Source organism: Phodopus roborovskii, unplaced genomic scaffold, assembly GCF_943737965.1.
Source record: "Phodopus roborovskii unplaced genomic scaffold, PHOROB, whole genome shotgun sequence".
Classification (NCBI taxonomy): Eukaryota; Metazoa; Chordata; class Mammalia; order Rodentia; family Cricetidae; genus Phodopus; species Phodopus roborovskii.
In genome coordinates this window covers 13960574-13973409 of record NW_026126547.1, presented here as the reverse complement: position 1 = coordinate 13973409, position 12836 = coordinate 13960574, and the positions used below count along the sequence as shown (strand labels likewise).

At 37.5% G+C, this 12836-nt stretch overlaps 1 protein-coding gene across 1 annotated transcript in view; it reads right to left on the bottom strand.

Annotated features, from left to right (window-relative positions):
• The window catches only part of Wdpcp (WD repeat containing planar cell polarity effector), a 268385-nt gene that overhangs the window by 254094 nt on the left and 1455 nt on the right, over positions 1-12836 (bottom strand). The window lies entirely within an intron of this gene.

Genomic DNA, 12836 nt, shown 5'->3' with positions numbered 1-12836 from the left:
CTTGGCCCCCATGATAGCTAGAAATAACTCTAGGAAAATGATGCCCCCTTTCCTTACAGTTGGCTTAGATGGATTTTTGGTTTTGCTCAAGGATATGAATAATTGTCACCTGTTTAGGGTTGGTTATAAGTCGTGTAGGGTTGTGGGTAGCATATGAAGTTCAGGCTCAGGAATCTCTTTCAGAAAAGAATAAAGGGGAAAGGATGGGGTGGAATATAGTATATCTTCTTATGAACTATTTTAGCAACTATTAGCTATAGGACAACTTACATTGTTATAGATTCTTGTATACTGATACTTAATGTAAAATTAATGCTTTGACTCCAAAATTTAAGTTCAAGGACAAGTTACTGGGGAAAAGGATTTCTATTTTTGTTTCCACAGAAAATGAAAAACTGTGGATTCCTTCCAGACTAATGTGGTTTGATCAAGCCAGACCACCTGAAACAGAGTACGAGGTGATCCTACATTCAAAACAGCTGGACAAAGCAGCCTTACAGACTACAGCCAGGATTTCTGCATCTTCTTAGAATCCCCCATGACAGCGCCCCTTACCAGCAGGAAGTAGTTTGGAAAGAACGACGCCCAAATTCCCAAATATTGTCTATAAATGTTTGTTTTCATTAAATGGACTTGGTTATATAAAATAAATAAATAAATAAAAAGAAATATTTCTATGAAAACGTTAGAAATTAAAAAAATCAAAAAATAAAAAAAACAAAAAATAAAAAAAATATACGATAGATCAAATGGATTTAACAGACATTTGCAGTTCATGTAACAACTAACACACATATTTTAGTAGCTTTAAGAAAAATAAGTAAACTCATATACTCTGTAACTTACTTTTTCAACTATGATTTTTTTTTAAATTAATTAGTTCTTAACCCTTGTTATAAATTGCATTCTTTGGCACTATAACTTATGCCCCAGAAACATACAATATATCATATGCAAAGATACTGTCCCACCTGAGTTTCTATTGCTGTGATAAAACACCATGATCGAAGGCAACCATAGGAGGAAACTTGATTTACAAGTTAAGATCCATCATGAAGGGAAATAAAGGCAGGAACTGACACAGAGGCTTACTGGCTTGCTACCCATGGCTTGCTCAACCTGCTTTCTTATACAACTCAGGACCACCTGCATGGGATAACACCACCATTAATGGGCTGGGCCCTCCCTAATCAGTCATTAATCAAGAAAATGCCCTATCAGACTTGCCAGGCCAATCTAATGGAGGCATTTTTCTCAATTGAGGCTCCTTGTTTCCAAATGACTGTAGCTTGTTCAAGCTGACAAAAAAAAAAAAAAAAAAAAAAAAAAAAAAAACTAAAACAGACACCTAATGACAATTCTCTCTAGAGAAACTACTCTCATATCTTGTATCTTCTCTTTTCTCCTTCTTGTCTTCCTCCTCCTTCTTTCTTCGCATGTAAATCTAAAGTATGTACTATTTCTTATCTCCTTGATTAACTTGCTAAGTTTGCTTCACTCAACACATCTTGAAGTTATTTTCTGCAGCACAGTTAAGAATTCAGCTTTGACTGGGTGTAGTCCCATAGGAAGATACTCTTGAGGTACTTGACAGCAGTGCTGGGCGTGTCTCCCTGTCATAAATGGGATATATAAGAAGGTGTCTTTTTGTCTTGTTTGAAGATAGGATTAAGTCTCTTGGCATGTTCTTGCAACTGTGAGATCCACAAGAGATGGGTTTTATTTTAGAGATATAGATTAGTTACCATTGCCTCTGCCCAATCAGCTATAAAGTGAGGCTGCCACACCCTTTTCCTTTTTAGTTATCTGCAAAGAATTTTACAATGGACATTGATGAATAATCGAGTGAAAAAGATGCCTAGTGTAAGACATGTAGAAAGAGATGAGGAGCATTCATGCTCTCTCTGCATAAGCTACTTTCCAGCAACCTTCACATGTTCAGCTATGCAAAGCTCTCTATGTTCTTTTGTTTCCGACCTAGTTGACTATATCACTGGTCATGAGAAATCAACTCAACTTTTAGACCCTCTTGCCTCACTATAGTAGGGTCAAATGTGGTTCAAAGTCTAACTCTCAAGAAAGCTGATTTACCTGGCAACCAATACCTCTCCACGACCCACCCCATATTCTCATAAGTATGCAAAAAAAAAAAAAGGATCATTTTGGAGATTTTAAGAATTTTTACAATCTATGTAACCCCTGAACACATAGATTAAATATCTACTAGTTAATAACTTTCTCATAGCCAACTCATGATGATTAAAATCAAATTTCACAGCCAAAAAAAAAAAAAAAAAAAAAAAAAGACCACATTCTTTCAGTATCCGAAATTATCCCCACAATTTTAACCGTCCTTATTTTCAAATAATGATAACAAAATATTTTAAGAAAATCCTTTAGCAATTAACTGTAGTTAGCTGGGTAACTTAAATCATTTTAGATGCGTGTTTAGAATTTTTATATTTAATCCTACCTAGAGAGTAATTTCCACAGTGGTATTTCCTGAAGCTAAAACCCAGACTTTATGTCTCTAGCATAATCTTCCCTGACAGTGGCTTTAACTTCAGTGAACTTGCATCATCTTTCCAGTAGTGTGGCTGGCCTGGGCTTGTTGTAAACAGTTGGTTCAGCCAAGCAGCATTTTACATGTCAACACTCCAAACCATTCACATAGGACATGCAAGGGTGTACTGTGCTTTAACATAAATATGCACTTCCTCCTGTGAAAGCTCTCCCTCCCCTCATCTGGTAAGTGAGCTTGAGGAAACAAGATAGTTTCATGTTCTCCACAGCAGAACAGCCAAGACAGCCCATCTCACTCTTTTATTCCTTCATCTCTTCTCTACACAACTTGGAGATTAAATGTTTTATGTATGACAGAAAAAGTAACCTATCATTAAAGGAGGCAAATATGCAAAACCTAATAGTCATATAACCACAAAGACTCCCCCAAACTGTTCTCACTTTTAATATCTGAAAATAAATAATTTTAAGTTAAATAAAAAATTTCTAAGACTCTAGTCTATATCCTCTAAAAGTTTGAACAAATATATTTGATATGAAAACAGCATTTTATCCAAATATCAAATATTACAGTGAGTATTTGAACAGCAAACACAAACACTCCTAATCCCAATCACAGACTATGTTGTGAAATGTTAATGTATTTAAATTTTTTAATTATACATGGAATTAACTGGAATACTGTACTTTAAACAATTCATTATTAATATTTATTTCATTCATATTAATATAGTAAGAACACAAATAAATGATCTCCAAAGCAGGAAATTTTCAAAGGCAAATAATATGTTATAGGAAGTCTGACTGTGGCTTCTAAAAAACATTAACAGTAAATACTCTACAGTTCACACAGATATTCATGCAAGTGATTAATATCTCTTTTAAGAAAAACAGTAAATAACAATGGTGAACTAACATAAAAATAAAAAGAAAATACTAAAATATATTTATGCATCTTAATCAGACTAATCTAATAAGGCAGATTTAATTAATATTCATAGTCTCACAATAATTTTAGTGAATAAGATATTAAATTCCTAAAAATCTTTGTCCCAACATAATCATTATTTAAAATAAAGTTAAATAAATATCATAATGTTAATTTCTGAAATTACCTAGGAAATGAGTCATTCATCCTATATTGCCTACACAGTAGGATACGGTTCTGTTAGGAAGAGGAACAAGATGCAAGCATATTGCCAACTTTACCCATAGTAACCATTTGGAGAAATTTCTCCCCACCTATTCCAAAGCCAAAAGATATTCCACAAAAAAAAAAAAAAAAAAAAAAAAAAAAAAATATGTGTTTATTCTTGTTTGTTTGGTTTTTTTGTTTTGCTGTTTTTGGGATACGGGGCTCATTGTGTATCCAGGGCTGGAATGGAACTTGCTATGTAGACTTGGCAGGCCTTGAACAGAGATCTGCCTGCTTCAACCTCCTGAGTATTTCCAATGTCATAATTCTCTCCACTTGTGCCCTACACACACATTTGAGAAGGCTGGAAAGGAGCAACTGAAACACAACAAAATACAAGAGATCAGGAAGGGGAGGCTTTGCTTAGACATCAGCATTGCTAACTTGCCAGGTCTTTCTAACTCTGCCTCCCTAAGCAGCACTGGTTATGCCCATAGAGTAAAACCAGAAAAAGGAGAAACGTTTTCAAGGAAGCTGAGTTCTTTACAGATGGAGCCTAAAATAAGGTCTGTGAACTTCTAAAGGTAGTTCAGTTAGGGAACCCAGACCCATACATAATTTTCTGAAATTCAAGAACAGCTATCATTCTATCTCATGAGGTTCAGGAAACTGCCAAATTTTCCATTTAGCAGTTGGCTTCCCTGGCTCACCTGAGACATGATGGTGGTTGAGATTTGTCTTCCTCACTGCAATCACACCCTGCAGCTCAGCTTCCCACAGCACAGCATGTCAGGACTCTGTTCTCAAAAGCCAAGAATGCTAAATAAAAGCCTTTCTATTGTTATTGTTAGATCACTTCCTCTAAGCTCATGTCAAATCAGAAAGAAATTATTGAACTCTCACTTAAAGAAAGACAAATCTGCATAGGTGAGCCCTTTCTTAGCTCATATAAGGCCCTAAGTTTAATTCCCAGCCAAAAAAGAAAGTAACACAATCCTTAAATTCACTAAATAAGAAACTATTAGATCCTATGAATTACCTAGTGAAAATTACATAGATAGATAGATAGATAGATAGATAGATAGATAGATAGATAGATGGCCTTGTATGGTAAAAAACTTCAAACCTTTGAAGAAAGGAATTGAAGAAGATATCAGAACATGGAAAGACCTTCCACACTCATGGATCAGTAGGATTAACATAGTAAAAAGGGCTATCCTACCAAAAGCAATTTACAGATTCAATGCAATCACCAACAAAATTCCAATACAATTCTTTATAGACCTTGAAAGGACAATTCTCAACTTTATATGGAAAAAAAAAAATCAAGAATAGCTCAAACAACTGCTGGAGGTATCACCATTCCTGGTTTCAAATTGTACAGAGCTATAATAATAAAAAACCACATGGTATAGGCAAAGAAATGGACACATTGATCAATGGAATCAAATTGAAGACCCAGACATAAATCCAAACACATATCTATACCTGATTCTTCATAAGGAAACCAGAAGTAGACACTGGAAAAAAATGACATCTTCAGCAAATAGTGCTGATCAAACTGGATGGATACAGGTAGAATAGTGCAAATACATCCATATTTATCACCCTGAATAAGATCACAGTTTCTATGAAGAATAATGAACACTCTCTGCTCCTTCTACATTTTACCCTTAATATCAATGCTTGATCCCCCAAATTACTGGTCAATAAATTTGCTTTATAAATTGGAATCACTTACAGCAACCATATTATGTACCACACTACTACCATGCCAGCATTATTTCAATCGTCTGTTATACTATGTCGATCATCTTTGCATAAATTCCAACAGTCCAAATACAAAATGGTTGAAACCCTTTTTAAAAGAGTTCTAACTCATCCAATGCATGTTTGCATATTTGGTTACATGAAAGACTGCAAGATTTGTGTGTGTGCATGAATGTTGAAATGTCTCAAATAAATGAAGCAACATCTCCTTCATGTGTCTGCATCGTGAAAGGTAAATTCGTGAAGGTATTGGTTCTTTAGTGGCTGCTGATGTGGTGAGGAGGTGTTCTGGGATTCTTCTTCTTTTTTTAAATAAGAAAGAAGAGAGCTCTGTGTGTATGAAATATTAATACACACATGGAAGTCAGAAGACTACTTTTCAGAGTCAGCTCTCTCCTTCCACAGGGATCAAACTCAGGTCATGAGGTCCATACAGCTAGTGTCTAACCACTGAAGATCTCAATAGCCCATTGTGGTTTTCTCATTGATTTTATCAAACTCATTAGGTTTCAGATGACTGCATTGCAAAACAGGATAGCATTACCCACACAGTGATGTAAATTTACGTATTTCAGCGTTCAGCCTATTTATAAATGTAACTTCTATGCTTATCAGTGTCATATTCACATGACCATCTGTAGAATACCTGGTTGTTTATACTTGTAAAAATATGTGGGCTTGGGCTAGAGAGATGGCTCAGGCGTTAAAGGCTAGGCTCACAACCAAAAATATAAGAAAATATGTGGGCTATCATTGTGGAACATGGCCTAGGAGAGTTTTGTTATTTTTTTAATGTTTCTCAAACAATTCTCCTAGAAATGTAAAAGTCTTAGAGTGACTACTATTGTGTGTGTGTGTGTGTGTGTGTGTGTGTGTGTGTGTGCGTGCGTGTGTGTGTGTATTTTTTTTTTCAGAACTATGCTCAAGATTTTAGAGCCTACAGAGTTTGATCTTTTAGGACATCCAAGATGGTAACATTTAGGGTTGTCTCTTTAGGGATTATAGCACAAACTCATGCACTACATGTAAGGATTCAGGCATTACGCTGGCCAGACCCTGTCACCTGGCAGAATGCACTCAGGCAGGACTCTGGTCAGCCCAGGCAGGTGGAAAGGACCCCTTTAAAAGAAAGACCCTGCCCGCTTATGCTGTCTTTCTGCTCTTTTCCAGTTCTCTTTCCCACTGTTCCCCTGGGGCAGACAGAACTTCTCCTGTCTCTTCTCTTCTGTCCTCTCTCTGTCTCTGTGTCTCTTTACCTCTTTTCTCTTTCTACCCTCCTCCCTTCCCGTTTCTAACAATACTTCTCACTTAAGCTCTGTCTGACTGGTGTGTTTGTCCCTCCACCTCAGTCACTCTTTCCCGCTGTGGAATCTGTCATGGTCCCCACGAAAAGGTCCCTTTGAGATTTATCGTAACACTGGAAGCCAACTGTGGTAGGTCTTCTGTCCAACTCAGCAATCACAGTGACTAGTCTAAGAGACTGACTTGCCCCTGAGAGATGGAAGTTAATCTCTTCTGAAGGCAATGGCCTTATGACCTAAGCACCTACCAACATCCCCACTTTTTTTGGGGGGGGGGGTTTTGGGGGAGTACCAGCTGTCCTGGTACTCGCTCTGTAGACTAGGCTGGCCCCGAACTCATAGAGATCTGCCTGATTCTACCTCCTGAGTACTGGGATTAAAGGCATGCATCATCATGCCTGGCTGGTCCCCACCTCTTAAAAGAGTCCTCATCACCTCATTTTCACTGGCAACCAATCTCCAACATATTGATTTTTGATGGCCCAAACCACAGCATTTATATAATTATTTTTATAAAAATAACATCATATATATATATATAGCAATTTTTCATTCAATGTCACATTCTTAATATTTATCCATATGAATGTATATTCTGCAGTCCATTCGCTTCCTACATATTTTTGTTTTAATTCATTTGAGACAGGGTATCACTATATGCTCCTAGTTGGCTTCCAACTTTGTCAGCCTTCTAAGAGCTGGGATTAAAGGTGGCCAGCCTTCTGTATTAATTCTGGATATATGAGTTATTTTCAGAGTTCTACTCTTAGAAGCAGGACTTAGAAACCATCACTTGATTTAAGTGGGTATCTTATGGAAGAATACGCTCCATTTTGTTTCCAGACTTAATGGTCATCCTGTGCCTGTGTTATCTATCATACCAATGCAAACTACTGCTTACAGAGACCAAGAAGTACATTCCAAGTCCCATGGTTAAGTAGAATAAAAACTAATTAATTTTCCCTTCTTCCAATTGAAAGGAAAAAATTTCAAGATTAAATAGCTGATAATTCCAGGGGAAAGAAATACAATTATCAAAAAAAAAAAAAAAAAAAAGAGCCCTGGTAGACTGTTTTCTCCTATTTCACCTGAATTTAAAAAGGAAGGCGGGAAACTGACTGCCCAGTGGGTAAAAGCACTTTCCCCGAAACCTGACAACTGGAGTTGAATCCCTGAGACCCACATCATAGAAGGAGTAAAACCAACTCCCACACAATGTCCTCTGACCTACTTGTGCATGCTGTGACACACCTACTTAATGTACATTCACATGCACACACATGCACATACACACACTCGCACACACGCACACATACATACACATGCTCACACACATACACATACGCTCACACACACTTCATGAAATACATACAAATGCAGGAAACGTTTTTAATAAAAAGAATGGCCTAGCTACTAACTCCACTCAGTTCTTCCTTTTGTCCACTAACAGCAACTTGATTACACGAAGATCCCATGACTAAAATATTGGTCCTGTTAGAACATTCTGTACTTGAGCATTCCTGAAAATGCTGGTCAAATCTCTGCAGTTAAGCTACTTCAACAACAGATTCATCAAAGCTGGAAGGACAGAGAATACAGCACAGTCTACACAGCAGAACATGAATATATGCCATGTTTCCTTGTATGAGGATGTGGGTGTGTGCCTCTGTACACGTGTGTTATGGGATGTATATAAACTGTCTATATATATGAAACAGTAATAAAGCAGTTCTCAATGTGGTTATAATTTTAAATTCAATTATAAGGGTTTGATTTTTTTTGCATTGACTAAGTTTGATTTGAGTTTTAACTATGCTTGAGATAAATATGGTAATAGTTTTTAAAATTCTACATATCCATTTTAGAAAGACTTCCTATTTTTAAAAATGTTCTGCATGTCATCTAAACCAAAGAATTTCCAAGATTAATCACATCATTCTTATGTTTAAAAAATGACATGTCAAACTTTCTTTTAGCTAAATCATTATTTAGGCTTAGATACTCTTTCATCTAAAAATATTTATAATAATCAGCTTCTGATTTATCTCACAAATCTTAACCTCTCTTTTTAAATGATTCTATCTTTATGCATACTCTATTACACAGCTATTGTGGCTGTGTTATCATGCCTGTGTTGTACATGGCTGCAGTAGCAAAGTACAGATTTGTAAAAATGCAGCTAATAGGCCAACATCAAGGGTTTCTTTCTCTTACTGCCTATCACTCAGCTACTCTCAGTATGAGGAAATCGGATTATTACAAAATAGCTATATAAAATCTCAAAAGTTCCAGCCGGGGGCAGTGTCTCATACCTGTAACCTAGCACTAGGGAGGCTATGGAGACAGGGCCATCCTGAACTACATAGTGAATTCTAATCCAACCTGGACTAATTTTAGATCTTGTCTCAAACAACAACAAACAAACAAACAAAAAAAACCAAAAGATTTAAATTCCATATATGCTACAAATAAAATCAGTATAAGAATAAATAACTTTATACTATAAAAGATCTTGTGAGTCCTAGGATGCCTTGCCTTGTGGGTAAAATGTGCTAGTATTTACTCTTATACATGTGGATATATTTTGAGGTTATAAAATGTCACATCAACTATTAATAATAAATCAGTCCATACTTTCCCTTTCCACCTACTAACATAAAATACTGTAAAAAAAAAAAAAAACTTGTTTTGCACCACTCTTAATTGATTTTGTAAAAATACTGATATATAAACATAAACTTATCTATCATTTTCATATATATATATATATATATACATACATATATGCATATATATATACATATATATGTACATATATGAAATCAGATATAGTCATGCTCATTGTTTTAAAACATTTACACCAGGGCTGGAACATAGCTCAGTGGTTAAAGCACTTGCTGTAGACACATACAGACAGGAATATGGCTCAGTGGTTAAAGCACTTGCTGTAGACACATACAGACAGGAATATGGCTCAGTGGTTAAAGCACTTGTAAACGCATACTGACAGGAATTTAGATCCACATAAACACCAGGTGGGTGTGGTGGCCCACCTAGAATTCCAGCAGTAGAAGGCAGCCACAGGAGACCCCAGAAGCAAGCTGGCTATCTGGACTAGTCACATAAGTGAGTGAGAGTTCAGTGGGAGAACCTGATGGAATGAATAAGGTGGAGAGAGATCAAAGAAGACTCCTAAAATCAACTTTGGACATCTAACCGCATGCACATCCATACACACACATACGAGTGTTTGCAGACACACATGCACTACTCACCCGTATGCAAATATGCATACATACCACACACACACATACACATGAGGAACAAATAAGAAAAAGACTTAAGACAGAAAAGAATCTGAAATGGGGAACTGTGAAAAGAACTGGATGTTAAGTAGTAAGAAGCCCGGGCTCAGGCAAGGAAAGGAGGCAAGGGGAGAAATGTACCATATGAACAACGAACACAATGGTGTAAAGGTTAAAGATGTCAGCCAAAATTACAGCAATTTACTGACGGGCTATATTGGGTTTTATTTGTAATTCAAGAATCTGGGCAGAATCTATTCTACAAAACGGAATGAGATTTCCCACTGAGCAAAGACAGAATAATAGGCTTTCCAAGGAAAGAACGAGAAGGCAGAAGAGAAAATACGAGCAAGCAAGGAGGGGGTATATGGGAGGGTTTGAAGGGAGGAAAGGAGAAAGGGAAATAATGTTATTATAATCCAAAAAAATAAAAGAAATAATTTTTTAAAGCTGACTAGGAGGAAATTTTTCTGATGCTTGCTATTTGTTTAGGAAGGCTGACAGAATTTAAATGGGACTACTTCATTATCCACTCCGCTCTGAGGTAAAATAAAATCTCTTTTCAGAAAAAAAAAAAAATCTTCCAGGTGGAAATTTATTGGCTTCCTTGAAGTTTCAGTTAGATTATTAAATTCTGCATAATTGCCTCAGTTTCAGTCTTATTAATTAGGGCCTAGCCTAGGAGCCAATTCCAGTAACACTTTCCCCCCTCCTTCCACAGGAATGAGAATTGCTATGACGTTTAACTTACAGAGAATGTTTAATACTAAGAACTTAGGAAAGAGAGGCGCTCATACAAAGTATCTCAAGATAAGACAGTGCCGTGGACTGGAGGCCTCTTCCATAAAGGCGCACATATGAAAAAGGTAAAGAAAACGCATCTGCCTGTGAACAAAGAGCCAAGTTTGCTGATGCTGTGATCTTGCACTTTCCAGGCCCCCAAAAAATATGAGAAAAAAATGTTTGTTGCTTAACCCATTCATTGTGTTATAGCAATACCAACATAGACAAAGTTATTATGAGTCATAAAAATCATATATGAATGCAGACCTTGTATTAGTTACTATCCTAGCTGTACTAAAACACAATCGAGACAACCTATTTAAAAAAGTCTTTAATTGGGCTTACAGTTCCAGAGGGTCAGAGTCCATCGTGACAGAGTGAAGGCAGCAGAACAGCTGAGAGCTCCCATCTCAAACCTCAGGCAGGAGGCAGAGTGTGCGCTGGGGATGGCTGAAGGCTTTGGAAACTTTAAAGCCCTACCCTATGACACAACTCCTCCAACAAGCCCACCCGCCCCAAATCCTTCCCAAATAGTTCCACCAACTTGGAACCATGATTCAAACATATGAGCGTATGGGAGCCGTTTTCCTTCAACCCAGAAGCACATAAAAATACACACACACACACACACACACACACACAAGCACATAAAAATACACACACACACACACACACACACACATATCTTAGTAGGCTCCTCTTTCTCCAACCTCCATTACTGACCTGAACAGTCTTATTAAAAAAAAACACACATACATTAGGATCATAAACATGGATCCTTTCAGGATAGAAAGCCAATGGTTGAGGCAAAAATTGGGCTTTTTTTTTTCTTGGTTTTGCAAGGTCCATTCCTGGTCAGTCAGCATTTCATAAGTCATGCATGCTATAGGAAACCCAATGGTGAAAGAATCGGTTCCTTGAAGATATGCTACTCCTGCTTCTGCTCTGGGTGATAACTTTCTTCCACCAAATACTATATAAAATACTGAGCAAAAGCAACTTGGGGGAGGAAGGGCTTTATTTCAACTTACACTTCCACATCATAGTCTAGCATTAATGGAAGCCAAGGCAGACACTAAAGCAAAGGCCATAGAAGAACACTTGCTGGTACACTCAGCTAGACCTATCACCCAGGAATGGCACCAGCCATATCAATCAGTGTGCTGGATAATTTATGCCCACTTGATGCAAGTTAGAATCATTAGAGAGGAGGAACCTCAACTGAGAAAATGCCTCTACCAGACCACGCTGTAGGCAAACCTGAAGGGCATTTTCTTATTTAGCGATTGTTGGGGAGGGCCCCCAGGCCACTCACAGTAGGTGGGGCCATCCCTGGGAGGGTGGCCCTGGGCTCTATAAGAAAGCAGGCTGAGCAAGCCATGCTCGAAGTAAGCCAGCAAGCAGCATCTCTCCATGGCCTCTGCATCAGCTCAGTCCTCCAGGTTCCTGCCAAGTTTGAGTTTCCGCCTGGATCAGTGATGGACTGCAATGTAAAGTGTAAGCCAAATAAGTCTTTTCCTTCTCCACTTGCTTTTGGTCATGGTGCTTCATCACAGAAATAGACCCCTAACTAAGACAGACCCTACGGCATTATAATTTCTTTCTCCAAATAGTAAATCTTCCAAAAACAAAACCGAAGTCGCTCAGCATTCATTTGCTAGTGACAGAAAATCCTGAAGTTAGGCCAATAGCATATCCATTGGTCTGTTCCAAAGCACCACGTCTTTTCGAATATCCACACAAAACAAATGGAGTATACAGCAGTCTCCTTAGTAACTTTCATTTCAAACGAAAGCCTCTTCCGTTATTTTAGTCGCTAACATTCTGCCTGAAACAACCAGTGTCTCCCAACTCCCTTGGAAATAAGAGTCTGGCATAACTCTATCAAGATGTTTCAAAGCAAACCAGTTTCCAAAACGAGAACGAGTCTAAAGTGTCATAGTTTACGGAAGGCAGAGAAAGTTACATCCATGTACCACAAGCTCCTACAAGGAAGGGGCTCACTCCACAAATAAATCT